The sequence below is a fragment of the Hippoglossus stenolepis genome, chromosome 20 (assembly GCF_022539355.2).
Source record: "Hippoglossus stenolepis isolate QCI-W04-F060 chromosome 20, HSTE1.2, whole genome shotgun sequence".
Classification (NCBI taxonomy): Eukaryota; Metazoa; Chordata; class Actinopteri; order Pleuronectiformes; family Pleuronectidae; genus Hippoglossus; species Hippoglossus stenolepis.
The window spans coordinates 1,672,890-1,700,635 of record NC_061502.1 but is presented as its reverse complement, the minus strand read 5'-3'; the positions used below and the strand labels follow the sequence as shown (position 1 = coordinate 1,700,635).

General features: G+C 40.0%; 1 protein-coding gene across 1 annotated transcript in view; it reads left to right on the top strand.

Moving 5' to 3' along the window:
- LOC118099494 (heparan sulfate glucosamine 3-O-sulfotransferase 5) overlaps positions 1–27,746 on the top strand; it is a 76,082-nt gene that overhangs the window by 28,659 nt on the left and 19,677 nt on the right. Inside the window, exon 2 of the mRNA XM_035144149.2 lies at positions 14,374–14,449. The gene's annotated coding sequence lies outside the window, so the exon portion shown is untranslated. The remainder of the gene's footprint in view (positions 1–14,373; positions 14,450–27,746) is intronic.

Genomic DNA, 27,746 nt, shown 5'->3' with positions numbered 1-27,746 from the left:
GTATTATTGTATGACACAGATCAATGATTATATTATTAATAACTACACCAAACATAATATAATCCTGCATCTCTAATTCATTTTAATGCAAGGAGTTACTTTTCCATTATTGCATGCCCCAACGTAAGCTATGCGGAGAATGAAAGAGTCGGATAAAATATTGAATATTGCAGATTTTAAATCTGAGAAAATGAAACCAAAAGGATCAGAAAGACCAAAACCCACCAAAGATAAGTGAGAAATATTGTATCCCTGTGTGAACTGACTCTTTAAAGAGCGAACCTGTAATCAACACATATTCCCATTATAATCAGGCTGCCAGACTTATCATCTGCACGGTAGATGAGCGATTGATTACTGACAACACTGTCCAATGTTCATTTATTCATCCGTTGCATCCCGATTATGCTTTCCCTTGCACCCTTTAAACCTCAAACCCTATTAGCAAACAAGACAATTGAGAATAGACCTGTGCTTTGACTGGTCCCGTCTACATGCCAAACAAATTACATCAGCCAAGATCATTACCATGCATTAAGTGTGGAAATCTCACACAGCTCAGACAGAGGAAGACAGAAATGCTGGATGGTTATGTGGAATCTCAGAGCAGGCCTATCTCAGACACACACACACACACACACACACACACACACACACACACACACACACACACACACACACACACACACACACACACAGCATGGAGATGATGAGGAGACAGAGCAGTTGGGCTTTATCCTCAGCGAAGGCGGTGCAGTCCGACTGAAGGCTGCTGCAGGTGACAGTGTGATTGACTGCATGCCCTGTGGAAATTGTCACTGGGGGCTGAGGCATAAAGCAGAATAAGCCTGGTGCTATCGCGCGTCACCATCCCCTGTGCGGAGGAATACGCATGGCAGCCGAGTCTGACAGACGTTTTCAGCAAATGTAATGGTGCCGTCTGAGATAGTGTGGGATTACATTTTTCATTAAAGCCTGGAATGTTAGCAGCTCAGCACATCAGCGAGAGGTCACATCATGTAGTGTGATGTCAGTAAACTACACACAGCACAGGCAGGTACGGACGGTCAGATGTTGGTCACTAGAGAAACATTGTATGGGATTTCTTTAGGGTTCTATCCAACTGCTATCACTTTGTTGTTTAGGCTTTTTTTGTATCATTTCAAAAAACCACATAAGACTGATCAGGAGGGCCAGCTCAGTCCTGGGATACCCCCTTGACCCAGTGGAGGTGGTGGGACAGGGGGGGATGATGGCGAGGCTGGGGCCTAGGGGTTAGAACGGTCTAACATCTAACCAGCAGCTCGGCGGTTTGATCCCAGTCTTCCCCATTCCGAATGCCGAAGTGTCCTTGGGCAAGATACTGAAACCCAAATTGCACCTTCTCACAGCAGTCTCTGCAATAGATTGGTTCATGTGCAATTCATTCACTGCACATATATTCTTCTTTTTTTACACTGTATATATTAGTTTTATATTTATTTTAAGTATTATTATTCTTACACTTATGTATTGCATGATCCTATCTATCTTATCTTATCTTAAGCAGCATGCCTGTTAGAATTTTGTTATATCTCAAAGCAGAATCCCAAGATGTGTTCAGACAGACATCATCAGTGTTGCTCTGTATTTGTGTTCAATTTATCCTCAACTCATCTCAGAACTCACCAGTGAGAGTCTCTCCTTTTCCCTCTTTCCTCCATAAATCTCATACATTCATAAAACTCCTTTGCATCACTTCTGCAAATCTGTGTCTAATCACTCTGTTGATATGCAACTAATGGATGCAAAAGAATTTGCAACACACTGTGTTTGTGCTGGTGCAGTCTAAGTGAGATCGCTGGAGCAAACACAGATGTTGTTGTGGTAGGATCAGATCAGATTGTTGAGTATTCCTTGTAAAGGTGTTGAATCAGCAAAAACATTGTTATGACTTTTAAAGATTTGCTTGGATATCATTACTCATAATCATTGTTCTACGATGGACTATAACAAAATAGAAGCATAACTAGAATGGTACTCAGTAGAGTGCATACCTCCGTCTAGACACAACAGTCCCTCAATGAAACTACGTCTTTTTTGGGGTAGTTTTTCCTGACTCTTGTTGAGGGTTAAAGGCAGAGGATGTTGATCCTTGTTAAGCCCTATGAGACAAGGTTGAATTCACTCGATCCTGAGTTTTATTTCAATCTACTTATCTCTGTGAAATCAATGGAAATGTAGCAAAATGCCCTATTTTGCAATGTTAAAGAAAGTGTGAAAAAAATGGAACTGCACCAAAATGTAATGGGTTCCTCCCTGACCCATACTGCATTCGTCCACCCAGTAGTTTTTGCGCAACCCTGCCAGCTAACATATAAAGAGACAAACAAACAAACACAGAGGTATGGCAGAGGTGTAAATATCAGATGTAAAATGAGATATCAAGCATACATTTTACTATGAGGCTAATCAATGATATGAGTTATAAGAAAAGAGAAGACAATGGTTTGGAAAGCTAGTTCCAGGGTCAGTGTGCCATGACAGCCACGCCTTCAGGTAAACAGCCAGCAGGTTCATGTCTGAGGACTTAAAGCAGCACACAGGTGAAATCTGGAGACCGACCATGAAGAGTCATAAAAGTATTCAGCAAAATCTTAAAAATCTTAGCCCTGCACTTACTCAAGAGGTATACAAAACTAACCACTGGCTTTATAAATCTAGATCAATCTAAATTAATCTAGATGTATAAATGTAGCTGTGGTTTATAATTTTAGCTTTCCTCTGCCTCTGCTCTTCAGAGACTTCCATCTCGCCTCAGGCAGCTGATCCATCACAGATCACCGTAACTCACTGCTACTGCTGTAAAAGAAATTTACATTTACTGAAAGAAGCACTGGGTCATGGAAAGATTCATTTGACCTTGTCAGTTTTTAGGAAGGCGGCAGATGTTAGCGTATCCTCAGATATACAGTAAGGGTCCATGCCCCCATGAATGTGAAATGATTTCCCATCCATGTCAGACACTCTGTAAGTTACTGTGAAATGGAAGTGGTGAAATGAACTGAAAACCAGTAGAACAATAAATGGAAGGTAGGAAATGTATGCATGTAGCTAAGCATTGCACACATGTATCTAGTTAAAATTTATAAAATTAACCTTGTTTTAGTGAATGATTTGTCAATGCATAAATAAAACTACTACTGCTACTTAGACTTCCAATTTCTAGGATGAAAAGTACAGCATCAAACTATATTAATTTACTCAACTAGAGCAGTGAGAAGCAATGTAAAAGCTAAGCAGCCCTGGCCTCTCTTCTCACTTTCCAATCGGAAGTCCCTGTAGCATCCAGTCTGCCCTGAAGGAGCAGCACTGCTCAGAGGGACATTCATAATTTATCGTCTCATAAATGCAAAAATTAGCTGATGTTCTTTACAAATGTGACCGAGTGTTCACCACCCGATCCTGGCAAGAAACCACACCCTAGTAGAGAAACACACATATCGCACCTTTCAGCATTTGACAGTGCAGCGTGATTCCTCCAGTGTGTTCTCATGTTGCCAACAAATTTGTTCTTAAAAAAAAAAATCTAAATTGAAATGGATCGTCTTTGCAACACCTTTACAGTAAATGGCCTGTGAGCTCATAAGGGATCAGTAAACCAGGCGCCACCTTTCACTTAGTGCCAGACAAGAGCAAATTAATCAGTTCAACCTTTTAAGTCTTTATGGAGGCTGCCAAGTAATTGTCTGCCCTCAGTTGTAAGTCTTCTACTAGTCTGGATGAGACCAACCATCTTTTATTGGCCCAAATTTAAAAGGCCGTCACATGGGACTGGGTTCATGCTCCCTCCTCAACTGGCCGTAGGAGGGACAGCCACTGGGAGACAGATAAAGTTGGACGGTGCTTTCTTGATGAATCCCGGGCTGATGGTGGCAGACCGGGCGTTGCTCGTAGTCACTTTTACAGCTGACCTTGAGCATAGGTCCTCTCTGTAATTTATGACAAATAATGTTCTAAAGAGTCCCATTTCCAAGATTCACTGTCACTTTGCATTCAGCCCTTCCTCTGCCTCAAAAGACAATCTGCACTCCTGACAGGGCAGTCCCATAAGAAATATTACTTGGCACCTCGGTATTCTATCCAATTATGTGAAGAGGGAATTAATGCTGTAAAAAGCTGCTGATTTTGAACAGTTATTGAAATTCTTGTACCTACGGCACATTAAGACTGACTGACTTGATGCAACAATACTGTCTGTGTGGAAGCCAGCATGACAGTTAAATGAATATTCAAACCCTTCTCCAACCCAAGCATCATTGGTAACATGGCGAGCTGGAGGTACTATGCTTTTACTCTATATTACGGTCACTTATATCTGTTCAAATACAAAAATACCTTTCTGATCGATTTGGGACTTTTTCTATGAATGATGACAGTGCAGTACCAGTTATGCTATAGAGAGAAATTACCCTGATGGCAAAGCCTTTGATCTCCAAGCAGATACAAGCAGCCAAAATTAGTTTCCTTCACAGCTGGCTGGGCACTGACGTTTTTGATCAGTCATGATTAATGTGAGGCTTCTGATTAACTAGTTGATCTGATTCCAGCACCCATGGGAGTGGCCCATAGAGTTATATGTTGGAAGTTCAAGCGTGTGCCAAATGTGTCATTCAGATACAAGTAGTCCGAGAGCTGTGGACAGGATGTGTTGATGTGGGGGGGCAAATACAGTCCAGCTGTTTGGAAGAGTTGACGTCAACGCCACGAAGCAGCGGTTTGTCCTGATGAATCAAGGCACCACCTGAGTGTGAGCTTACATATTAAATAATGCTTGTGTGTCTTTTGCTTGTTTCGATAACTGATACCTGCCAATAACTGTGATGGACTTAATAATTATCCAACACCAGACATCCAGCTATGGACATCCAGATGGTTAGGTGCTGACGTTTTTGGGCATTTAATAAGAATGCTTCCTGTTTGCCTTGGATTTTAGAGACTTTCCAACTTGAAGGCGAGCAAGAGCAAACCCGGAAAAAGCTGTTGGTGGACTGCTTCGAAAAATGTTTTGTAATTTCCCAGGAGGAGTCACTATCACTTTAAAGATGAATTATACCTGCATTGAATCAAAGTTGTAGGTACATAATAGATATGGCATAGCCACGTATCCGATCCAGTATCTTGAAATGCATTTCCTGAGAAATGTAAATAGTGAGGTGGTCTCACACATCGTCTGCTGCAACGTCTTCTCTCTTTTCTGTGTCTGTGTTCTCAGTAAACTGTTCCGTTAATTCATTGGTTTCAACTCCAACACGATCCATTCTGTTTCAGTCGATATTGTTTAGAGTACACACGCATTGACACAGAAACTGAAATCAATTCTTTCAAACCTTGCCTTGTTGCTCATCTTGATTATCTGTCTGTCTCCAAATGGCATCTAGACAGAAGAGGGAGACATCTCTAATGACGCCACAGGTGTATTTGAATATGTACACTGAGGCTCACTGTGTTTTGACGATTATTTATTTCTGACATTTCTATCTATATTTGTTCTTCCTTTCACTTTCTTACTGCATGATTGCTGAATGTAGGCTTTTACTGAGGTCAAGGTTGTGAGCTATATTATCAAAAATATATACACAATAAATCGTCATGTTGTAACTTTATTACTTCAGCTAACTTCTGATCTGTTTATCCAGATGCACTAAAATGTAACACATCTACTATGTTCTATATAAAAGGGGTGGAAAGAAAATGTAAGGGTTTTACAATTCAATTTAATTCATCACAAACTGCAGCTTCCAAAATTAAGTTCCATTAAGTCAAATCAACACCTCTCAAACTATTTCAGTATAAAATTACAAGTGTAGTTGTGACAGCATTAGTTTTAGCTCAAGGTGTATTTTCTATCATATATCATTCGATTTTTGAAGGTTCGCTCTCGTCAAAACTAAAGTGGCAAGCTCACATGCTTTTTCAGAAGGGCTTGAATGATGGAAGCAGTCACAGAGCCAGCATGTCAGGACAGACGCCATGCTGTTGTGTTACATGTCACGTCTCAGGAGTCAGGAACACTCGCTCACTATCTAACATCACACAACAGCGGCATCATGCCAGCGTCTTTTAGGTTTAGCATCAGCGAGCACAGTGGTCATAATCAGGGGTCTTAAGTAGCAAGATGGCGGAAATCTCTGATTAATATCTATTTCTGTTTAATCTCAAGTTGCCATGTAGACTCCTCCCTTCACTAACTGAGATATCAAACTCCTGCACATGGCGCCACACAGCTCCGGCTTTGATGAATCTAGCGAGTCTCATCCATTAATAAACAATTCGTCCCGCACGGACTTCTGCTTCCCAGGGCTGCATCAGCGCATACACAGTAACTTGATGCAAGAGGGCTAAAAGTGGACTCATGTGCTGACACTGCAATTTTTCACACAACCAACCTCTCTCTCTCTCTCTCTCTCTCTCTCTCATGCTTTCTCTCTCTCAGCTGGATGCCAGGTCATGTTCTAAATTAATGCATTAGCGGTTTTGGTTTGGCTCCCATGGCCTGATGAAAACTGGTTGCAGAAGAGCGAGATCCCCACAGCTGTGGAGGAGGGATAAGAGCCAGTGGACACGAATGTTATTTGTCATTGTTAATTATTTTACTGCTCCAGCCCCACAAACAACATCCAAACTAATTAACAAACACAACTCGGAGAGCAGCTGGGGATGTCATGGACGCACTGACACAGGGGATTGTCTCTGACGTTCTTGGGAAAGAGTTTGACTCCAGAAAGCTGAATGACTTTATAAAGTAAACTTTAGTTTGGGAACAAAATTTCCCTCCTTATAATCCTGTTTTGTTTTTAATCTCAAGGGTGTAATTCTTTCAGTGGAAACAAGTAACTGTCTTTGTTTTGCTTGTTCTTTGCTCTATTTTTAAATGATGCTTCTCTGTGTGAAAGTTGTCTGTTTATATTATTATTATATTATTTATATTGTAACAGTTTGAATCCACAGATGCAGAACCACATTCACTGAACCCAGTGCAAGTATAATCACACACCTCATGTCTCTGGTGTCACCTGTTAGTGGCCTCCTTGATCTGTGGTGCAGGGGTTTTGATTTAGTCCTCACAGTCAGATAATCATCAATCGAAATCATGTCTGTTTTCTTCAGAAAAGGAGAGTCTCTGGAGTTCAACTCAAAAGAGAAGTCACTAAGAACAACTCAGATGATCTAAGTGGACTTAACTTGAAATAAGAAGTTGGGAGTAACTTTGTGGTTAACTGGTTCTACGAAAGGAGGTCAGGTTTAACCCGTGCCCTGCTGCCATGGCAACTAACACTGCAGCTCAACCCTGAGTGTTAGCTCTAACTCTGTGTGTTAGTCTCTATAAGCACCACCCTCCTCACACTATCCAGCTGAAGAAATTGCTGCACGACGTCGGAGCGGGGATTGTGGGATTTGTGGGAATTCTCCATGTTTGACAACGTCTCACGTATGATTACAGTTTTCTGCCACAGAAAGGTGAACAAACATATATCACAGCTTGAACTATATTTTTATTTTCCTCCTGAGATGAGTTTACAAGAGATATAACCCTGCTGCATCCGCACCTGCACTTTTAACACAGTTTTAGATGCTCTGTTTAAATACACTAAAGAAGAGTGTGACTTCCCAATTCAAATGTAGCTGCAGGTGAACTTTCCTTTGTGGTTTCAGCTCAAATGAATGTTAAAAGCAAGTAAATACATTATCATCCTCAGACAGTCGAAGTGCCTCAGTGCTTTAGAAAGAATTTCTAATAGAATCTAGGGTCAATTTCACAAATTGAGTGCATGTAGACTTTAATTCAAGTGTGTTCACTTATTATTGGGCACTTACATGTCATTCACATTACAAATGAAGATTCTAGAGAACATATGACAAAGCAATCCCGTCTCTTGTGAATGTATTCTGTCAGTAATGTGTTTTGATTAACCTCCTGACTTTGTTCGCTGTAACAGTTTCACATTTCACCATTCAACTTTCTTTAATCTCTTTGTATCCGCTCACAATTAACATGCACTCATCCTCTGTGTAATAAGTACAATAATAGGGAGTTTTTGTCTGAAAACGGTTTTAGCGTTGGCTGTTTTCATCAGTAATAACCTTGTAGTCAACAAGTAACTGTTGAGATTGGGGAAAGCGAGTCCTTCAAACTAAACAACAAAATAAAGTGTGCCGTTTTCTTGTTGCCTTTCAACACAACCCATGTCGACATTTTCTTATCTAACATCCTGACGTCTCACTGCACATACTGTACTTGTTACAACCCTTAGCTCGTGTGGGAAGGGGAACATAAAACCTGGTGTAACTGGTTCAAATAAGTTATTTATTTCACAAAAAATAAGAGTGAGGAAAACTACAAAGGAAAAAGAGGACTGTTAACCTAGAGTTAATAATTAACAACAAAAAACAGTAAGCAGAATATCTCAAGAAAACAAAAATACAAATGTACAGCACCAGTAAACCTAGTGTGAGTAACACACATCAACACACCCACCCAGTTTCCAGCAGTGTAAGGTGGGGATAGTTTGACTAATGCTTGATCTTATACAAAATTCATAGAACCATTTAACAGTAACTCACAAGAAGCATGGCTGGCAAGCCCAGTACAGCTACCATGACTGGCAGGCGGTCTGGGTTTATATACGCCTCAGGTTCCTGTCATCTCAGGGTTTGGTGGACTGGGCCGGCCAATCAGGGAGCAGGAACTGGAGAGGAGCAGCTGGTGAAGATGAGGGAATGCCACGCCTTCCGAGCTGCAGCCAACCGTGGAGCAGGAAGGGCACACCTTTATTTACATAGACAAAACTCCACAGAAAAAGGGTTGGACACCAGAGGTGGCTTTAACTCTCGTAGAGGCAGGATGAGCACAATAACATAAAGGATGACTCTGACAGAATGACAGTGAAGACAGGGATTCACTTGGTGTGTACAATCACAGATGATGATAAAGAATAGGATCTGTCTTTGCAACAGAGGGGGAGTTCAAGATGGAGAAAGAGACAGTGTGAGGGACAAAGAATGACAGGCGGGCAGGAGAAAAAACAGGAGAGCGATCAGAAATAAAGACAGTCCTTTGGACTCCCAATGTGTCCCAGCCACGGGGAAACGCTTCTGTTCTGTTTCACCCATGTACAACGTTGCTGTTAATAATTAGACAGGACATGTATGCAGCCGATTCACCAGCTGAACAATCTGTTGCACACAGAGCGGTCTCGTTTTAATAATTAAAATGAATCTACTCTTGTGCATATTTGCATAAATTAAATGAATATTTGTTCTGCAAGGCTTGGCAAACACATGCCCGTCGCCGCAGCGTGTAAGCATGGACATGATTGGCAGAGTCTGATGTCCTCCAGGAGCAGTCATTTCAACACTGCGGCAGTAACACAGCACAGTTTCACTGCTGTGTGTGTGTGTGTGTGTGTGTGTGACCCTATCATGTGTGATTTACTGGATTTCCTCTACATGCAGCCACTTTTTTATGTGATTAAAGTGGTGCACATTGCTTTTGGGCACGCGGGCCTGTGGGGTTTGACCCCGCAGCCCCTGACCTCTGGGTTCAGCCTTCAGCGCTGTAATCACAACATATCCTGGACGCCATCTCTACCTCTGCCTCACGGTCCCCCTTTGAGGCCAGAGCCAATGAACTGAAGCACGATATAATTCTTATTGATTGCTCTGTGCTCTGACTTCAAAATTGATGTTATCATATTCTCATAAATGGGTGTTGCTGCACTACATAACTCTGCGTGAGATAATTTATAGTCTGAAATGAAGCAGACAATCAAAAAGAAGTGGCCTGTGAATAATTGATGTGTCCAGTTTTAGAGTAATATTTTTTTCTCAGAGGCACAATTATTGCTGTGTCCATACCAGGTGGGACAGGACGGCATGGACTCTTACTACATACATACTTACATACATAAGTATATAGTTTTAGAACAACCAATATTCTAATTTTAAACCAAGCAGTTCAAGTCCAGTAATTGACTAAATAACTTTAAATGGCATTGTGAACTACTGGGGAGGTTTATGGTATCGAAAATCTGAATTAGCTGTACTGACCATGTATGGGTTCACATACTAGGAATTTGACTCCGGTTTTTCATTTGCTCTCAACGGACAGAAATAGACAAATATACAAAAAATACAAGGACAACAAAAATGAAAGAATAATATAATGTTTGTGTGAAACAAGGCTTTTTCTGGGATTAAGACACTTTAATCTAAGGTGTTCCTGCAGCAGTGGATGTCGAGGAAGTCTTAAAAGTGGCAAACAATAGTTATTTTACTGGTTGGTCAATTAAATCGCAATTATTGTAAATTATTCACAATCATAACGAATTGACAGGAATAGTTATAATATATTATAAAGTATTTTTTTTTATTATTTTTATATGAAAATGAAAAAAACAATTTGCCTTAATTAAAACCTTTCATGCGAACAGATTTGTACGAAGATGAACTTGCTGCATTCACCAATTTCCTCAAATATAGGGTAATTCTGATAATCTGGGACATTGTGTAATGTGGGACACCTAAGTTCCAGTCTGTTTATTTCCTGTTCTTACAATATCTAGTACTTTAATACTCTAATACTTTCAACAAACGTTACTTTACTTTACTTCACTTTATTCAATTCAATTTAATTGAAATTTACTTAACTTTAAGTTAGCATGGACATCATGTAACTGAAACCACTTCTTGTGGCTGCCAGAGATGGCTTGTCAGTTTATTTTAACAGGCTGCAAGTTGTATAATATAACAATGGACGAACGTTCTTTGCATGTATTTTTTCATCCATGTCATCAATCACCTTATTGTCACAGGACATTTTTTATGTTATTTGAATTTCGTCCTTATTTCAGTGACACAGCATTAACAGCGTTAGCAGCACTGCTTTAGTCGGTCACTTAATTCCATTGCTGACACTGCTAAAAATTCTAGACATTCCTCTCTGCATCTATGATCAGGACTTCAATCTGAGAACTCGTAAAGTTGTTCTCTTTACTCTTTGATGTCTTTTTCATGAATGAACACGTCCTGGGCAGGAAGCATAGCCTTATTTAGTATTAATGGAGTGAGAATTATGCAAATTCATTTACACACTTTGATGAAGTAAAAAGCCTTTGTTAAATCTGACCTGTAGTGTCTGTACAAACTCACCGTATGAACAAATGTAATGAAATGTAGGAAACGAAAACGAAAATGTTCTTTCATGAGGCCCAATGTTTTTGTCAAAATATTACAAAGGTGGTGGCCTGTGTTACGCTCATGGCACAGTTTGCAGATTCAGTGTGATTTGACAGTTTGTAAAGAAGTCCCTCAGCTACGAAAGACAGATATTCTAATGGCACTATGATAGATGAATACAAAGATACAGGGATCAATCATGACAATGAGTATAATTTTCTCCCTCAGGTCCTTTTTCTTAGAGGAGAAAAAGGGATGTTTGATTTACAGAGCACATGCTGCAGCATAAACAACATGCTGTTTGATCTCGGTTGAACTACAGAATTTTGACCATTGTACTAAGGTGCACATTTAGTTGGGCATAAACCAAATTACTGGAGAAATTAAATTTGACCTGATGGTTAGAAAGTCATGGCATTACCAAAAATACTAAATAATAAAATAATAATAAAATAATCTATCCACCTTCAATATATTAGTCCATATAAAAATTGTCAATCACAAAATTTCAACCTCACATTGTTAAAAAGAGAAAGCTTAATTTTTTCAATTGTTAAAGGACACATAATATAAAATGCCGGTATATAGTGCATGTGTACTGCAAGACAACTTAAAACACAATTTTTAATTTCAGTTGAACTTTGAAGAAATGTGTCCAACAATGACAACACATTTTTACAAATGTCTTCGATTCACAGTGTGGACTTCAAATACACAACATATTCCTTGTGCATCACGCTTCAGACAGATACACAGCATGTCTTATTGAAAAATATCATGCGACTTTTGGCACAATCAGAGCGGAGCAAGTTGAAAAGCTGAAGAAGACGGCGTAACAGCTGAATATAGGACAGCGGTAAATTTAGGTCCAGATTTTTGCATCTTGACCTAGATTTTGGCTGCAGGGAGATTTCACTTCAATTGGGCCTTTGTCATTGAATGTATATTACCATGCAAGAAATCTTGGGGTTTTCTTTGATTCTGGTTTAAGGTTGGATTCAGACTTCTTCTGTGTCCGATCAGATACAAGATTATTTGGAAATTGTAGTTTTATTTCTTCAGACATTCTTATCTCACATGCTGTTGCCTCTAAATGCAGCTGTAAGATTCCTCTGTGGCACCAGGAAGAGCGACCTCATCTCTCCTGGGCTGGACTATGGTCATCTGTTACCAGTGAAGTTAAGATGATTTCAAGATTCTTTTATTTGTACTACTCCACATCAGGACCCCTCTGATCTGATGACCAATAACTTCTTCCATTGTTGGCCTGAAACTGTGGAATAGTTTCCCACTCACCATTAGAATGCCCTTGCCCAGTATTCCCAAACTGATTTAAAGACGATTTTCTTTTCTTTATGGCTAATCTACCTACTAAACCCAGAAAAGTCTGTCTTTCTGTCCGTGGAATGCATATCTTGGGAACTGTTCTTCTTATCGGCCTCACACTTGGCAGGTCTTTTGTAAATGTCGAAGGGAAGTAAAGCGATTTAGACACACGACACCTTCAACATTGATAAAAAGGAGAACAGACAGGTGACTAGCGCTCAGGAGCTGTCAGTGGGGGTGGAACAGTGTGCTAACGGTCCGTCTGTGGACCGAGTTCAATATCAAATAAGATCATTTTGACAACGTGATTTATTAAATTTCACCATGATGGACTGACTCGGACATTCATGGGAGTTGTTGGTGCTGATCTCCATCATGGCAACATTCAGAGCATCATTTCCTCTTTAGCAATTTGTCTTCAAAGTCAAAACACATTTGTTTTGTTGCTGCATTACATTATTTTGAGCTGAATTACAGAGGTTTTATTTTGAAAACTTGTTGACTTGGGTTTGAAGATTGTCTGGAGACCTCTCAAATGAAAAAATGACAGCAGTTGAGTAAATCAATCAACTTGTATATGAGCCACACACGTGAAAAGTAATAAAGCAAATTCAGTTTCATTTTATGAAAAACATAATATACTATACTATAAACTATATCTATATCTATATCTTGATTGCAGATAAACTAGGAAGGATGAACGCAAAGTTTTCTAACTTCACTCTACACCACAGACTGTTTATGAAAAGCTCTGCACACATCGTCCAGCACACAAACAATGAAAAGTGAAAGTATATTGTAGAACTGTTTGAGGAGGACTCAGTGATAAGTAGGAGCATTAACACAGGACAAACAAACAGCCTAAACTGTCAGGTTTAGAACAGCTACTGGACTAGTTTATTCAGAATTATGCATTGTGCACTTATGTTTTCTCAAATCTATGAATGTTTATTTGATGGTAATCATTAAAAGATAATATCATAATCATATCTCTCTGTAAAGTGCTTTAACACAACATTTGTTGTTTTTACTTTTTATATTCGTTGACCTTGTTTGAATTGACAATGCTGATATTTCTATGGTAAGCTATCAGCCAATAGCATTTACCCACTCCCTTATTATTAGATGGTGGATTCTTTCCTCCAGTGTGTTCACAGTACTAGGACAGACCTTCTCCTCATCACCCAGCCCAGTGGGGCACTGACCTCCTGATCTTTGCAGTATTAGTGCATTGCTCCTGCAAGCAGCACAATTAAGATCAACTCCACTCTCACACTTTGTACCACAGGAGGACAAGCTCTGTCTCCAGACCTGAAGGAGACCACGTTCTGTGAGACAGTTATTTGAGGACAGAGTTCCTCATGTGCAGCTTTGGCTCAGCGGTGGTCACTGTTTACACAACCGGGGTTCTGACTTTCAGATTTAAGACTCCTCTCTATCCAGGCGTCCACACACTCAGTGGGCTGGTTTTAATTAACTGAGGAGAGGAGCAATTTCACACCGACGAGTTGTGTTTTATTCTCATCTGTGGGTACATTTCAACTTAGCACGCAGTTTCCCCACTGGATGCCAGCCTCCGCGGCCCATTTGTCATGCAAACTAGAAACTGAATGAACCTTTCCCTGGGCTGAGAGCTGAATCAGTCAGTGGGTTTGTTCAGACATTTTCATGGTGTGATAGTTTGTAATTCAGGATGGGTGGAGGCACTCCATTTTTCCATTTCATTTTCTGCTCTGTGTAATCCTAATCATTTTTTTTCTTTGTACAATAGATCTAACATTTGCGATTGTCCGTTTGGTTTTAGTCTGAATTTCTCTTTCTGCATTACAGACACGGGATCTGCACATGTGCATAAAGAAGTATCCAGGTGCTAAACACCACCTCTGGCAGTCATGAGGAATAGAGGGTATGTATTGAAATCTCATTCACACGATACCACATCCGTGTCCGGCTTGGAGCCAGACAAATGTAGTGTTGCCGACATAAGAAGATTTTTATTGTATGGATCTAGGCTTTTTAGTATCTTGTATTCCAGACACTGTCCAGAAGCACATGGTAGCACTTTACAAAGGTCAACTCATCTTAGTTCTCTGCGCACCGAGCAGAAGCTTCACAACACTCCATGTGCACAATCATGTGCAGGAATGCTGTATTTTTGCATTCCTGCACATGAGCAATATGCTCATAGATGCAATATGAGCATATGTCACTTCATATTCTGAAATGAAGTGACAGTTCCACTCTGCTAGTTATGCTTGCAACATGACGAGGGCTGTTCGACCCCATCCAACTCTACCTTCTTTTTACCCTGTTAAAAAAAATGTTCTGTAGTTTTTCCTTACTCTTGTTGAGGGTTAAAGGCAGATGATGTCACACCTTGTTAAAGCCCTATGAGACAAATTGTGATTTGTGAATATGGGCTATACAAAGAAAACTTGATTGATTGATGAGTGATGAGCAGCACTTTGTCCATCACATAACACACTGGCAGCACAGCCATCTGGGGCAAATTGGGGTTCAGTATCTTGCCCAAGGACACTCCAGCATTCGGAATGGGTCAGACTTGGATTGAACTGCCAACCTTCTGGTTCATGGATGAACCATTCTATCTCCTGAGCCAAAGTAGTGCACAAAAGTTCTTTATCTGTGCTAACATGACTAGTCCTTGATAAAATCCTTTCCATTTACAATCCTTATACTTGCTCTGGAAGTTTTTCGAATTTTCATCAGCAGTTGAAGTTTGCTTAGTTGTTATGGAAGTGACCCCTTTCAATCTTTTCTTTCTAAATACGTTTCAGATTTTTTGGCTAAAAGGCCTTAAAAAATATAGGTTTAATAATAGATTAGTTGTGTCCTTGGTGATTATTGGTAATTTGTCTTGCTTTTGATGACTTGACCTGCTGCTGCCTCGCCAGCCTGTTCTGTTAGTTTAGTTCTACCCTCAGCTAGGTGGGGGTGGAGTTGAGTGTAGGTAGACAAAGCAGTAAATCCACACCATGCTCATCCATCAATGTATGTGTGTGAGTGTCTTTGCTCTCTCGCTCCCTCCCTCTACCTCTTTCCCTCCAGCTTAGCTGAGCTATGTCCCTACTTATACACGTTCTGTGGCACATGATTAATCCTACCTCTCATATCTCTTCTCATGTGTCAGCACCTTTGCTGCTTTATAGGCTTATTCTGAAATGAAGTGACAGTTCCACTCTGAAATATCATCAAATTAAGACTGCTGGCATGTGTAAACAACACAAATATACACTGAAAGCCATAAATCAAGTGTAAGGGCAATGCCTAATTCTCACATTAAAAGTTTGTTGACCCTGTAATTTTGAGACGTTGTCTTGTGTGCTTGGGCATTTTTAGCTGATTCCACGTTAGTTATATCTCAGCTTCTCTCAGCTGACTAGTCATAGTTGATGGCATTGGTGATGCTGTATGCATTTCTTCCTGAAAAGCTGTTTTCATAAATCCCACAGGGATTTATTAGTTGTGTAGGTCACAAATAATGCCTGGCATTTGGGAAACAGTAGATGTTAACTGTAAAGATTACATATATGGGCAGAAGAATATTATATACCTAGTAACAAATGTGTCAATTTAAAATACAGTTAGCATACAAATTAAAACTATGAAAACATAAAAGAGACCATACTCAAAAATGTAATATTATATTTGTTCTGCATGCAGTACTTTAGCCTATATTACTACTTCATATTCACCCACTTTTCACACATACATTCAAGTTATCTTTAAAAGAACACAAAAACACAATATTTTGTGGGAACATGGACTGAGCCAATGACGAACCCTCTGTAGCCTGCACAGTTTGAGACAAAGTATTCTCCTGCCTTTTTTAACGAACCCATTTGTTATGTAACTTTAGCATTTTCAGACGTCTGTCCTTTCACAACATTTTAACATGGAAGATGATCCCTTGTGCTTTAACTTTGTACTGTGACCATTCTGCCCCAGTTCTTAACTATTGAGAGACTTTTTGTATTTGGACTGTTTGAGGGTTTTTTCTGTTTACTTTTGTGAATCGCTCTGACTTTGGTATTTTGACTTTGCCTTTGAGTCCATCGTCTGTTATTTTGTTTGTGTGATTGTTTGGGCAATGTTTTCATATATTTAGGTAATTTGATGGTTGGTCTCCTGGAGAATTCATTCAACTCTATAAATTAATAACCCAGAAACTGAAAGTTATCATATATTATATTATATATATATATATTAATTCAGTCCATCCTGACTCTGTTCTCTCTCTCTCTCTCTCTCTCTCTCTCTCTCTCTCTCTCTCTCTCTCTCTCTCTCGCTGACGTGCAGACACACTCAGACACTGACTCAGCTGCTACAGTTCAAATGTATATTTAGCTTCTCAATGACCAGACATTGATTTGTTTGTAGCAACAATATCCGCACCGATCACCACATCATGATCAATACTTTTAACTAAGTCAAATCTTTCTTCATCTCTGCGCGTTCATTCATTCACTCATCCCCTCCGTACTTGCTTGACACACACACACGCAAAAAGTGTCATCGGTCACATCTGTAAACTCAGACTGGGTAAAAACAACATAATATTGTCTCCAGGAACACAAATGACGGTCTTGATTATCTGCATATAGAGTAGGGGGAAATTATTTTCTCCATAATTTGCCAAGCTACTTGTTAGCAAAGTCAACAACTTAATTCACTTCGGTCCATCAACTTAAAACTTTAAAACCAAATAATAATCCCAAATAGGTGATTTTATATTGTTCTTTGCATCAATGGGCCCCTGTTCATGCATGCACCATGTTTGCATGTCCATACAGACACACACATTGCTACTTTGCACTTCGAGTTCTTTATTTCCGGATTTACTTTGAAGGGTTTTTCCTTGTATGTCCCTCCACTTTACTTCCTGTCCTTGCCTGGTTTCCCTCCGTTATTAAACACCTGCCCTATTAGTTTCACCCCTGTCTTGTTATCTGACATATTTAAACCCTGTGTTTGTAACTAGTTTTATATCAGAAAAATGAGGTTCCATTCTCTGATTGGAGGTCAGCATTGATACCCTCTAGAGATTATTTCATGCATGTCATTTCAGTGTTTGCTAAGTCATTGAGAATCTCCACACGCTCAGTGTTATGTCTCTCCCTCATTATACAGCGATGGGGATCTTGCAGAGCAGTAAATCCACTCTCCCTCTGTCAGCCTCTTTCCCTCCAGCGAAAGCAGCTGTCTCTCTTCCATTGATCCAGCTTCGTCTATGGCAACTGTTGCATGTTAAGTTATTGGTACTGAAACAATGAATTATTTATAGTGCCCAACCGCACAGATGTTCCATCAATCAAATAACAGTACTGACAGCATCAGTCGAAAACCAGAAAGTCAAGCTAAGTACCGGAATCACAACAAACACGAAGGATGTGTATAGATGCGAAAGAAAAACTATATTTTACTGTAATTTTGACTTTAAAGGTACTATAAGTAGGTAATCACTTTTTTTTATGACAGATGTGAGCGGAATGTAATGTCACTTTTAAAAAATCCCATCCCAAATTTCTTGGCTGCTTGTGGCCTGAGTTCTATGCAGAAGGACTCTGTATATTTTCCAGGAAAATCCAATGTTGTCTTCTAACTGGGTCGTGTTTTGTTCACGAGACCAGTCCATTGGAACGCTCCCTTGTTGTGGGGTGCACGACCTTGGTATGTCATGTTCATTCATGTGTATGTCATGTCACTGTTTTTATAGCTTTTATTGTTTATAGCTTTTATTGTTTTGCCCGGGATGCTTGCTTGTGCATACCTACTGAGTGCAAACACAAACGATTGCAAGCAACAGAATACATACATTATCAAGGTTTTTGTGAAGGTTACCTTTAACACCAGTCGCACAGTATTAGTGTATATCTCTTTATAGCTTTTGTCAGGCGTGTGTCACTTGAATGGTGAGGAAGGAGAGGAAAACTATCTCTGGAGCTGTGGAGATCTATGTGGGCAGCCTGCTAGAAATAAGTGAGCTGAAGACCAACCGGTGGAGGCAGATGGTAGAATCTGGTTATGCGAGAGGTTTCTTAGAGTTAATGAGTTTTTTCTCTCTACAGTCGCCAAAGTGCTGCTTATTGTAGGAACTGTTGAGATAATGTATATTATGATTTGGCGTTAAAAATAGTTCTCTGAAAACCTCATGAAGTCAAACACAGTGGATGAAATATGTTTTAACTCTCATCATACAAGCATGCACATATGGGCTCAAGATAATGCAGGTGTACACACATGCAGGCACACATCTACTAAAATGAGGAGTGCACCTCTGAAATCAGCTATTGCACTGTGTTTAATTTATCACCTGTCAGCACAAATTTAGGCTGCCTCTGAAGGGGCTGGAATTTACATTTTCAGATTTGCCATATAAATCTCCTGCCCTCGACCCCTCCCCTGTCATCCATTATAAAGTACAGAAAATTGAGGCCTAGCTATCAATTTTCCTCATTTCCTTTTTTAAATTACTGAGATTTAGTTCAGTCTGTGTGAGGCAGCAGTGACTGAATGGCGGAGTAGGAAGACTGAAAGATTTAGAGACACAGAGGTTCCTTTCAGCTAGAAAATATACAACTGGACACATCAGTGTCATAGGGTGTTAAATTTATACAGGTTGAATGAAGATTTTCTTTGTTTAGGTGAGGACACTCACTACCCTCACACCTTGTTTTGGTGTGAGAGCACATATGCTGCAACACGTTTTTGGTGTTACCTAGTGACATCACCCAAACCATATTGTACCCATCCTCCAATGCAGTGGAACCCAACCAAGATCCCTTGCAATGAAGCTGTGTCTACCTGTCTATGTTACTTATTTCATATTGGAAATCAACATTTCAATCAAAGATCAAAATATTCTGCTCTCCAACAACATATTCGACAATAACATGACTTAATGGTTCCCCAAACTCACAGAATTTATTCGCAGCTATTGAATTTGTTGTTGAAGCTCTGATATGAAATGATTCATGTCCTATTTCTTAATTCAAATGTTACTAGAAGCCGATAGTTGGTAGTAGTTTGAAAAACCGCTGCCATGTATTTCCCGTTTGATAAGTCTGAAAGGACCAATGTCCGCTAGTGTGTCTGTCCAGTCAGGAGCAGAGAGTTCATGTTCAAATTTTAGAGCAAGAAAAAAATCATTGCACATCTACTTTACAGTTAAACCAAAGGCCTCTCTAGACTAAAATCAGGAGGCAAACTTCTAACATGGGTTTACCAGATCAATTATTTCTGGTCATTCACAAAGTTTGTAAGAAATAGGATTCATTTATCCCTTCACATGTCCTTCTGCTGTTTTAGCATTTCTAATGAAGTGATCAAGCATACAGGAGCAGCCAGGCCATTGGTCTGTGGCTGTGAGGCGAGCGGGGTTTGCGAGGAACCATCATTTTGGTCCTGGTCATGACTCTGACTGCCTGTCTTCACTCATGTCTCCGTCTCCGTCTCCTGTCTAGGCCACTGAAAGTAGTAATAATTACAATGACATAATTACCTCTGATTCAGTGCAAACACCAAATGCCGCCTTACACCCAGGGCGCTCATATCAGCCCCAGGGCATCGAAGGTGGCTGCCCTGTCGTGGCTTAAATCTTTCAGGGTAACTATAAAAGGCTGAACGCTCACTGCTCACACACCTTCGGGCATCCAGATATTTCACCCCCGACATAATAGAAGATGTGGTGTAGTCGGCTTATTTATGGATTGATGCCGTTCCCTTCCAGCTTGCAGGGCAGAGCTCTGCTACGGTCTAATGAGGCAGAGGACAACCTGAAATCAATACCTGCTCCCAGCACAATGGACCAAGAACAGTCCCAACAGAGGAGTCCAGTAATTAAACGTATTTCGCCGCGCATAACGTCTAGCTGGTTAAAGGTTGGAGAGCAGGAGGACTGTTTTGCAGAATTTGTCTGCATATAGATTAAGTCTATTTTTAGCTCGTACTTGTACCAGCTGTGCAGTAATGCATCTTCTGGCCTTTTTAAACTTAGCACATACAGGCTAAGTGCATTTTCTGTATTAGGCTCTGATCCCAATACTAGATCTAGCACAATTGATTGCGAGCTGTGTAGTATTTACCTTGACAAATACACGATGGACATACACTGGCCTTAGCACTCACTCACTGATAATAGTTTTGCAAAGTGGGCGGCTTTTTAGCTGAAAACAGGTGAATGCTGCTGCTCCGGACTTAGAGTGTGTCTACACAGAAAGCATTTCAGACATATTGTTCAGCCAGACCTTTCAGATCGATGGACATCCAAGATAACACCGCCCACTTTACCACTCAGTACATGATCACACTTTCATTACGAGGCAATCAGATCACTCTTGTGCTGCTTGTTACATGAATCAGATATCGATCATAGATGTATTGCAGCTTTAGTTGCCACACTGGGGTCGCTGTATAGCTTCACTCCTAGCGAGTCCAAACCTCCTCCCTTTTCTAAGAATCTGAAAGGAAATGATGTACAACAAAATACTGCTCCAAGAAAAAGACAGACACCGATCTATTCACCATCACTGTCAGTAATAGTTCTTGTCGAAACATTCAAATGGTTTACTCCCGTTTTGTGTTTACAGTGATTATTGTAGAGATGTCCCCGTTGTGCAAACGTATGAAATAAATGGAAGAAATATGCTGATGAAAGCCACACAAAAGCAATATTGGCCGGGGCTCTGTGGTTTTATATTTTTTATTATTGTGTGTCGCTGCTGGGCAGTTGAGACAAGATGCCATAATTGCAGTTGATATTAAAAGACAAGAGCAGTGTGTAAGTCATGAGAGGGACGCAGCAGGGTCATGTCAGCCAGTGTAACTGCGGTCACCCACTCTGTATACATGACAAACTCCCGCCACCGGGTTACACAGGGAACAGGAACACTCCCATAAACCACTGCTCTTCACACAAGCCCTTGACTTCAGTGCTTTGGCATAATGACAGTGTCAACATATAAGATGTGCTCACAGGACAATAACTTGAAGGAGAGAATAAAATGTGAAATGACGTCAAGCTGTTTGTATGCCACTTGGAGGGTAACTGCTGCACTGCTGGAACACCTGCTGGGCATGGGACAAAATAAAGCTCCACCATCATTATTTTTCAGCCACATTAATCTTTGGCCATGCTGATTTCAGCCTGTATTGTGCTGATGGGAGGAATCCTACAGAAAATAGAAAACAGTGTAGTTCAGAGGCCAAAAAACAGGTGTGCAGCCACACAAAAGGCTTTATAGTCCCTATAGTCACACATTTCCAGGGCCACATTTATAATATATTTGCAATTCTTGCCTTGCATCATATGCTGCTCTGACTCATTCTATTCATAGAATCATGTGCTGTGAGATGGGTGGGCTTCAATCTGGCATAGTGGTCTTTTGATGTCATTGGCATCCTACTCCAGCAAAACAACTCCCAAAGCATTGCAGTTTCAAATGCATAAAATGTGCCATTCAAATGTTTTAACAAATAATTTAATCTCAAGCCTTTAAAAGTCATTTTTATGAAGAAAAAAACAACAAACGTGAATCCAGTTTTACTTGTTTTTAGCTGTTTGATATGCTCATGAAACAACTTGGTTTGCTTTGGGAAGTTGGAGCACTTTATTAAAAATGAGATTAAAGCCTCATTTACTCTGTAGGTGCTTTCAAAATGTGATTAAACCCAAAGACACTGTGATGCGTCACGTCTCAGACTGGCTGCTGGAATCACATTTACAGCTGCGCGTGATGGGACTTCACAGCACTTCATTCTGATATCAAGTCCTGGGTGTGGTTAGCTAGACATGACATCATCAGCCTGTCTTTCTGGTACTGTGAGATTTATTTACCTGAAATTCTACGAGCTTACTCTCAGATCATTCTTTGAAACTCTATATATGTGTGAAACATTCACACACAAACTATGTTGATTACTGACTCTATCACGGCCCATTAACCCACGAAGAGAATGGAAACCATTCTAAATGGGATGTCATCTGCCTGTGTCCATTCTGAAATTCTCTTACTCTCACTTTGCCCTTTGGAGAAAATAAAATGAACTATGGATTCATTTTTCAAAAGAATAGGTTATCCAGACCCTGCACACTACAGGTGGAGGTGACTTCAGGTTTAACTCAGCTCATGCAGCTCAGAACATGATGAAAAATAAAAACTAATCCATCTGTTGTGTTTTGTTAAAATGATAGAACCACACACTGTTCATAATTACAACGTAACAGTCAGATTGACCTCATCACACATTCACTACCTCTCCTCTCTCTGCAGCTGCAGAAACACTCTGACATTACTTCATTTTATTTCTGCATCACATGTTCATAATAGTTTGTTCATCATCATTTCTTTGTGCTGACCGCAGACTCAGCCATTACTTAAAGTCACCCGCCAGTACAAAGCCTGTTTTTCTTATTGCATCCTCACAGGAATGTCAGTGTCACTGTACAGACGGATGTACTAAATGTGCACTCTGCACATTTTTTAACATTTCCTTGCCTCACAGCAAAGCCCATCACCACTGTGATGTGGAACTTAGGTGCCACCAGGTAACACACACTGAGAAAAGACTTCTCATTGAAGCAGGAGACCTCTTGTGTGTAGCAGATGACTTGAAATTACATATATGTATATTAGCATTTATTTTTTGCAATGAGGGAGAATTATTAAATGTAATTATGTCCCTGCACCGGCTACAGCCAGTGGTCTGAGCCATACTGTTTTCAGGTTAACCATGCCAAATGACATGGAATAAATGAATGGACTCAAAGATGAACTGATTAGAATTTGGAGGTCAAAGGTCACTGTAACTACACAAAGTCGTTCTTTGCCTCATGAATGTGTTAAGAACGCTTTGAGAGGATCACATTTAGCACAAGTGTTCACTTAGATCCACAGTTTAGCTGATTAGATTTGAGTGGTCAAAGGTCCATCGAAATAGAAATAGAAACTGCAATGGTTGGCAGAGGCATACAACAACAGTGTGGTTTTTCTAATTTTAAGTATATTTGAACTATGCAATCGACTATGTAACTAAGTTATAATGCCAAGCAGAACAATTTTTTATGTCTGGGAATCCTTAAATACTAAAAGTTCATAAAGCAAAAAAGGTTTGCTGAGCAGGCATTGCTGAAAGCAGCATGTTCAAATTGTCATTTAAATTAGATTCTTCATCAACACAAATCAACAGGATTTACAGTCCAAGTCTACATTACTTCTTCAGTCCAGCTTTCCCCTGGAGTCAAAACAATGTCTCTGCATCCAAGCACTGCAGAAGTGAGAAATATGAATAGATTCAAGTGTTCGACACAAAGAAGCATGATGTGTTGTGGTGTGTATTTATTTATTCTTTCACTGTCTCCACCTTGTGTGTTATATTGAACACTGTTGAGATTAAAAAGAGCCTGTATGTAGCTGCGCCATGTTCAGTGAGCTCTGTGTTGATGCACGAAACAACACAGACGGGTTCGTTAACGTTCGACATCTGCATATGCCATCTAATATTCATGGTCCCTACTTGCTGCAGTCTTCATTGGTGGTAACAAGGCATTTCGATTCTGTCTGCCCCCGCCCTGATGGCAGAGCTCCTGCCCTCAAAACACACACACACACACACACACACACACACACACACACACACACACACACACACACACACACACACACACATTCTATGCCTGCGATGTGAAACTGTGGATTTTGCAAAGTTAATGCACTCATATGAATTATTAATTGTAATAAGTGAAGCTTCCAGGCTTGTGTTTTATTGCATCCTCCTTCGCTGCTCTGTGACATTACAGAAATGGCAAATGTGTCTGAGAAGGACAATAAAGACAGAGTTGAGCTTTGTTTCCTCTGTGACCGAAGACCTCTTCACACTCGAATGAGACTCCCAGTGTCTGGCTGTGTGAGGCCTGGAGCATTTTAATGGCTTCACCTTCATCTCCTGCATTATAATCTTATCAAGTGTTTATTTAAGGGCAGCAAGAATACTTTGCAGAGTCCAAAGGCTAATTGCAGCCACTAAAGTTGAAGTGTGTGTCGCTTGGGGCACTGCAAAATACTCCTGTAGATCTCCAGCACAGCCATCTTTGTCTTTTACAAAAGATGCATTATCATCTGTGGAGTGTTTCTCTGAGGATCGAGCAAGGGCTGGATTTTTAGATGGATTCTTCCCCTTATTGTTACTTGCATAAATGTTTTCTCTTAAGAAAGTTTAATTATCAGAGGCAACTACAACCCATGTCCAAACTAACAATGGATCAGATCGAGGCGGGGCAGAAGCAGCGTCTGTGATTTATTATCCTTATCTGCTTTTTGAGCTCTCGCATACTCAGGTCTCTCAAAGCTAATACAAGCCTGAGTTAAATATAGTACCACCTATTGTCAAAGACACAAAAGTACAAAGAGCACTCATATACTTCCCATATGGATTTTTACTAACTCTGTTCCAGAAACTGCAGGGTCTGGTATAGACACAACACAGACTGTAAGGTAGTCTGGGTCCTAGGTAGCAGCAGGGATGAATAAATATTTTATCATGACTGACATTCCAAGAAAAGTAACACATAGGTGTATATATATTTGGATGCATTATTAATGTAGAATCAGTATTTGAAGTGTCTATAACCTCCTGGCATAGCTGAAAATGTGTTTTTAATTTCCTGCTCAAGAATTATACACACGATTCAACCGTGAAGTTATTTAGAGGAGTAGTTGTCAAGAAATTAACTGAGAAGAAAGACAAAAATATGTATTGGTACAATGTTTCAAGACCCAATGATGAATTTGTAAAACTACTGTATCTTGGGCAACAAATTTCTTTCTTTTGTAGTTGTGTTTCTGCTTATCTGATTACATTAAAAGTTACTGAAGCTGATTTATGTTTCTGTTTAATGTTTTGCACTAAACATATTATATATTCCCCTGTGCTCTAACAAAGTGCAAGTGTTGAGGACATTCCACAATTATGCAGATAATATTCTATTATATATCTTATTCAGACCTCAAAACACAGCCATATTGTGTGATAGCCGTGTCAGGATATCAGAATAAGTCACAGAATTCCAAATTGCAAAAATGTCCCACATTGCCCGAAATGACCTAAATATTAGTGTTTTGTCACTGTGTCCTTGAGCATGACCCTATTCTTCCTGCACCCTTCACTGTACATCTCTCTGGATGAGTGTCTGCTGAATATAATTGAAATTCAGAGGATGATCAGACCAACCAATCTGTGCCTGACATGAGACAATAAGGTGACCTGAAGACTGCGATCGAGACAGCTCTGGTCTGGAAACTTATTTAGCTAATGTTAATACGCTAAGAAAATAACTTTAAACCTCAAGGTTTCCTTTGTAAAATGAGACCCAATGACGAAAATGTATTAATGCTTGAAAAGATCAGAGAAAAGAAACAACATACAAACAGCTATCTACAAAGATGTTTCCAATACATTTAGATTTATTAATTATAAAAATCTGTTGTTAGTCACAGTCCTAATCGGTTCAGTAATAATCCATCATTGCAGGAAAAGTGTTTTGGCAGAAGTTTTTAACATGTTTTTTTTAATGAGATGTTTCTCTGATTCTCTAATTTGGATAATTATTTTACAATTAGCACTTTTTTTCTTCCTAATTAATTTGGCTTCACAGTTGTTTTTTGCATCTGTCTGTTTGTCTTACTGTTTGCAGTCAAGCTGTACACTAATATCTGGCTTTTATCTTCAGTGTGAAAGAGAGACGTTCATTGCCAAGTCAAATTATTCTTTTAAATGAAAAGCCTCCAGCTCTGATCAGCAGAAATGTAAACATGACATGAGGGTCCTGTACCACTAAGCAGGATTTGCGGTTATCAGGGTAACTTTAAGTCACTTTCAGTTTTAAGTCCTACGACGCTCATTCCCTTCTTATCGGGGTAAATCACCATGGTAACGTGTGTTGTACAGCTAAGCAGGTTACGTTGGAGATAAGAGATCAATCCCTATAAAAGCACAGAGCGCTGACCAATCAATTCCTTTGAAACATGACATCACCGTTCTTAGAGGATCCCAGGGAGCTCTGTGCTTGGATTGTTAGAGGGGTTTGGAGGAGGACAGGGGTCTTCAGAGAAATCCTTTTACCTACGCCAATGAGAGTCTTTATGAATGATTTAACTTTCCATTGGAGGGAATGATTTAACAAAGTCGGCTGCTGGAGCTCTATATATACAACTTGACACATAGGAGATATGTGCTCACAGTACCACTGACTGTCTGAATGGCTCTATGTTTCTTTGCTTGTGGGAGTTACTCGTTCACTGTGGGTGATCCTGGAGGTTTCTGTTGTTTTATTTCTGCTCTTAAGTGTTCTAGAACCCACCAGGGCTGCACTCATCCACAAAATGAGAATCCTTGTAAATTACACTTTAATGTCATGGAAAAACAAACGAAATTAGTCAGAACGACTCTTGCCCTAATGAAAGGAGAGTTTTACTATAAAAACATTGAGTTACACATTCACACTGTGTTTCTTTTAGTCTGGATAATGTGTTTGTACTCCTCGTATTTTTGGTCATATGCAGTAAACACCACCCCTTCTATATGCACACGTTCATATCTATATCAGGAAAATTAGGGTTGACTTACCGAATTGATTACCAGCATCGTGTTTGCACTTGGCCTTATTGCATTTGTTAGGTTAAATCAAGACAGATAACGGAAAGATATCGTGGCTGTGTTGATCTCAAATCGTAATACAGGCCCGTGGGTGGATATGCTGATTTCTGCCCTCTTTACATGTTGTGAGAAAAAGTTGTGTGGCAGAAATGAAGTATTCCAAGCAGCCGCTGGCCCAACAGGTCCCCCAACATCACTGAGACCAACACACTCCTCCGGCACAGTTGACATTATTTATTACATTTTTCAAAACTGACACGATATGTTGAAATCAAGAAGGAAGAGTATTGGACCAGCTGAGCATTCTGAGAAAGGGTTAATGAAACACAGAAGATAGCTTTGTCCTACTGAGTCGTGCTACTTGCCAGCACTCCAATGGAGCAGTGATCCCGGGCAGTGATAGGCCTCTGCTGAGAGAGGTGGATGAAATTTTAAACACCCAAGCTGTCATCTTTATGCAAAGCAGAGCAGAGGGCCTGTCAGAGGGAATCACAAGGTGCTTGATGGCTGGAAACAGTTAAAAGGCTTTT